The 5000-nt window shown below is 40.3% G+C and overlaps 1 protein-coding gene across 14 annotated transcripts in view; it reads left to right on the top strand.

Annotated features, from left to right (window-relative positions):
• The first annotated feature begins 222 nt into the window (after positions 1-222).
• Positions 223-5000, top strand: part of LOC121858512 (kazrin-like) — a 143770-nt gene continuing 138992 nt past the window's right edge. For all 14 annotated transcript variants that reach the window (XM_042354971.1, XM_042354970.1, XM_042354969.1 and 11 more), the window contains exon 1: positions 223-273. The gene's annotated coding sequence lies outside the window, so the exon portion shown is untranslated. The remainder of the gene's footprint in view (positions 274-5000) is intronic.

Below are 5000 nucleotides of genomic sequence, written 5' to 3'. Positions count from 1 at the left end.
ATATATGATTTATATACGATCGTCCAGCGTTAAGTTATCTAACAGTGTGTGGTAACTATGCCCGTCAACATACCCTCCCCCCTCCCCTCCATGACCGCCCCTCCCGCACCCCATCCCTCACACCCTCCCCCCTCCATAACCGCCCCTCCCGCACCCCATCCCTCACACCCTCCCCCCCACTATTCTCTCTCCCTCCTCCTCCTTACACCAACATGTTATTCCCGTCAAAGCTCTTCCCGGGTGCACGTAGCGTCCTCCCGCGCGCCTCTTAACGTGAGTGAAGAGTGAGTTTTAAAATGATTGACTTGTGAAAGGAAAAATGTCATCATAGATTTGAAAATGACAAACACTGAAAAAAATCATTTGTGAATTGTTGAAAGTGTCGTTTTGTGTTTTGATAAGACTTCAAAAGGTGTATTTGTGTGTATTGTGTATTTGAAGTGAGTGTTTTGGGAAATATTATTAATATATGGAAGAATTATGTTACGTGACGGTAATAGTGAACTCGTGGGGATATTGGTGATAGTGAGGAAGAGAGCTTGTAGTGCAGATGGTGTTCTTGTTGAATTTATTGCCTCCCCGCCCTTACTCCTCCCGCCCACCGCCCATGTTCAGGTGTGTGGCGGGGCTCAGTGTGTGTGTGTGTGTATGTGTGTAGTCCTAGTACTGTGGTGGGTGTAGTCCCTGTAAGGTAACCCGTCAATACCTAGGATGATAATTATAATACCTGTACTAGCCTAAGCAGGTAACCGCGTCTAGCCTACCACACTAGTGACGATGAACTAGTGTGTGTCCAGCCTCCACTATTAGACTTTCTCAACATACCTGGACGTTTTGAGGAAGCTATGTTAGGTATTATTAATATACCCTTTATATAACCGTACCGTCTTATACGTATCTTTACATATATGGAGTGTAAATATCTATGTTTTTATATATCAACGTATTTATTTTATATTTTATCTTTGTATTTATATAATTTACTTATACAAAAATATATATGTATCAATCTATATTATATTTACCTGTTTATAACTATATATCTGTGTATATTATATAGCCTGTACTTATATATATTAATTTTTATATACAAGGTTAATATTCAGGTTAATATTAGTCCTTTAAAGTTAAAATATATGTTAAATTCTTTTGTTTTTGAGGTTTTTAAGTTCTTCATAAGTCAAACTGGGTCATATTTTTTTAACCCCTTGTGTATGGGGGTTGGATGAGGTGGGGTGGGGTGAAGTGAGGTGGGGCTGGGTGGAGTGGGGTTGGGTTAGGTGGGGTGGGGTTGGGTCTTCACTGAGCGGAATAAAATCGCCTAGCATTAACTTAATACAATATGTAAGTGTCGTGCTGTAGTGAAGGGATTAAAGGTGTGTTATTCTTGTTAGTCGTTGTATTTAGAGTGCGTTATTATCGTTATGTAGATTCTGTTAGTGTGAGTTAATGTTGTGAGATGAGATAGTGTCTTGTTAATTTTAGCTGTTTTGATAATGGTGATAGTTTATATAATTAGGCTAGTTTATATATGATATTTATATAATGATACTAGTTTACATGCTATTTATATGTTAATGATAGTTTACATAATGCTATTTATATAATGATAATAGTTTACATACATGCTATATATATTATTAGTTTACATACACACAATTTATATATTGTTAATAGTTTATATATATGATGTTTACAATGCTACTAGCTGGTGTTGGGTGGGTAACGGTGGACACAAAGCCGTGAGATGAGAAGAAACATTACAAAAACTGGTGTGACTGAATTTACTGTAAGATGAAGGATGCTGTAGTGTGTGTGTGGTATAGGTGAATCAATAAGGTATCAACCACAGCTGTGATGATAAACTGTTTGGAGTGTGTCAGCTCTCTCTCTCTCTCACACACACACACACACACACACCTGCCACGACCTTGCTTAGTCATCCCCACACCGGTCCAACTTGAGTGACATTTTAATAACAAAGGTGGTGGACTGATGCCGTATTGAGGGGTTAAGGGAGTGTGACCTGGGAGTGACCTGGTGTAAGAAGTGGTATATCACCCTGAAGATTAGGCACCCCAGACTATTTCACCTGGTGATTGAACACCCTAATCCTAACTTAATCTAACCTAACCTGTGACCTGGGGAGAGGATGTGACACCGGAAACAGGTGACCTCTAGTGGTCATTAGAGAGATAAATGTCAACAGCCGGGGCTTTGATGTACGTAGATAAGGTGTGTGTGGGGGGGGAGGGGGCGGGGGGGGAGGTAGGTTGGAAGGTATGTAATTAAATGTGTTTTATTTATTTCGTTATTATTATTATTATTATTATTATTATTGCTATTATTATTATTATTATTGCTATTGTTATTATTATTAGTAGTAGTAGTAGTAAGAACATAAAAATGGAGGAAACTGCAGCGTGCCTATATTAGTAGTAGTATTTTTTGTTGATATTATTATTGTTATTATCATTATTATTTTTTTATTATCAAGTCATCATTCAATTCGACCCTCAACTCAGTAAGGTTTCCAATTAGACCTATTCTCAGCCACACACCTTTGTTAGAGTAATTTAATTATTGACCTTAGGTGAAAAAATATCATTGTATTAGTGATGTATTGTGCGGAGGCGAGGGATGAACCTGGCCCACCTGTGTGACAATCAATGAGTTCTATTGTGATGTGTGTTATTAATAGTTGTGTAGTGAGGTGCTTGTTGGAGTAAAGTGGCATTTGACCTAACCTAAGCTAACCTAACCTCTTCTAACTTGACCTAAGCTACCCTGACCTAACCTAACCTAATCAAACTTTACCTAAGGTATCCGGACTTAAACTAACTTGATATTTCCTTGTTTAGTTAGTTTAGGTTAGGGTAAGTGAGTTTCTGTACACACACACACACACACACACACACACACACACACACACACACACACACACACACACAACTAAAGACCTTGAACGACTCTTAGCTGTGGTTCGCTCAGCAACATGGCCCATCACCACCACTTAGCTTTCCTCAGCTTAATTTGTGACTCACGAACAGGAAGCTAAAACACGGAAGTCTTGGTGATATCCTGTTGACGGCTTCTTCAAATGGTAATGACTTAAGCTTGCTGCGTCTTGGGTTAAGCTTACTGCATCTCTGCTTAAGCTTGGTGCGTCTTGACTTAAACTTGGTACGTCTTGGCTTAAGCTTGGTGCGTCTTGGCTTAAGCTTGGTTCGTTTTGGTGTCAGCTTAAAACGTGCCTAATCATCAGGTGATATAGAGTCTCTAATCTTCAGGTGAAATAAACTTGGGTGTCTAATCTTCAGGTGATGCTTATGGCTATGGCGAGAAATTACCTTAAAGCGATGGGTGAAAGTTACCATTATTATCACTGTTACTCGATGGGTGGGAGTCACGCCTTCACTGCTCCCTACAGATTTCACTGCTGCTCACGTGCCTTCTGCTGGGGGGGGAGGGGGGGGGGTAATTATTGCTAAAAAAATAACTACGTGGTTTTTGGTGATCGATGGAAGCTAACAGTGGTAATTATCTGCTCTCTGGCGTCACGATTTCACTGCAATTCGGCTTCACCGTGTCACTGCTGCTCTCCAAATCGTCACTGCATCCACGCCACCTCGTCACTATTAGGTTAGGTTAGATTGTTTAGGGCTAGATTAGGATAGGTTAATTTAGGTTAGGTTAACAGTAGCGTGGTTAACTAACAGGTGCAGTAAACTGGGGTGTCTAATCTTCATGGCGCAGAGTTACCTGTAGCGAGACAGGTATATAAGGTAGATGACTTCTCGTGGGACTCATTCACAGCCGAGAGTAATGGCTGAAAGTTTACCGTGTGTGTGTGTGTGTTGGGGGCAAGACAGACAGACATTTAGCTAGACATTAAGAAGATGGTGTCTATTGTAAAAGACTCATTGAGATAGACAGACAGACATCCACAATCGTACACAAAGTGACCGACAGAACGACAGAGAAAGGAGTTTACACACACACACACACACACACTCTCTCTCTCACAGTCAGGTGCATCATCTGGTCATCACATCACGTCTTGCGCCACCACACGTCCTCCTCAAAGACGAACCTGCCACCTCCACCCCGAGACTGAGAGAGAGGGGGAAGGGGTGAGGGAGGTCTCATCTCTTCGACAGTATGTAAATGAGGGAATTCGAGTCCTTGATGTGTGGGAAGCGAGGGATTGTGTTGTGGGAGGCATAAGATTGGGATTAGGACACCTTATCTTAACCTCTTGACGTACGACGGATTAGGAATGCAACTTTAACGACCCGTAAACCTCATAAACTTCAACAGAAACAAAAAACCCACATAACTCATCCTCCATCCCCCATAAACACCATCAGTTAGATCAATTAAGGTGTCATCATCACATCTGTCTGAGGGTTGGCGACTACTGCCCTCCACTCCAAGATGTTTTCAGGTTCGTGTTGTCTATACCAATCCTCCAATCCTCCCAGCCTCTGTGTGTCCTCAGCCATAATCACACGACCAATCACGGCGTAAATCATAGTGTGGGGGGGGGGGGCTTGGCCTGGGTCACGCCTTGGCTCTTAACATAAACTGAACGTGAAATTTAGTGAGATTATTAAAAGGCTTGGATTTTGATGTTGGTTTTTGTGAGTTTAGGTTAGGTTAGGTTTGGTTAGGTTAGGAGAATATGAAAGAATTAGGGGATAGTTGAAGTTTATTGACATTTATGTACGTCATATATAAAATTTTATGTTTGTAGTAAAATATAACTGTAGTATATTGAATCTCTGTGTTGGTTTGATATATAAAATCCAGTGTCTTTATTGAGGGATTCAGAATATACGTTTATTTATGATAATTTAAACGTAAAACTTGTTCAAAAAATATTAAGTTTAAGGCTGATTTAAAGTTTAGAAAAATACATTGAAATAAAAAACTTACATAATAAAATTTGGTCCGTATGTTTGTTGTGTTTGAGAGAGAAAATAGAGAGAGAGAGAGAG

The sequence above is a fragment of the Homarus americanus genome, unplaced genomic scaffold, assembly GCF_018991925.1.
Source record: "Homarus americanus isolate GMGI-L3 unplaced genomic scaffold, GMGI_Hamer_2.0 scaffold47293, whole genome shotgun sequence".
Taxonomy (NCBI): domain Eukaryota; kingdom Metazoa; phylum Arthropoda; class Malacostraca; order Decapoda; family Nephropidae; genus Homarus; species Homarus americanus.
This window is presented reverse-complemented; position numbering and strand designations above follow the sequence as displayed.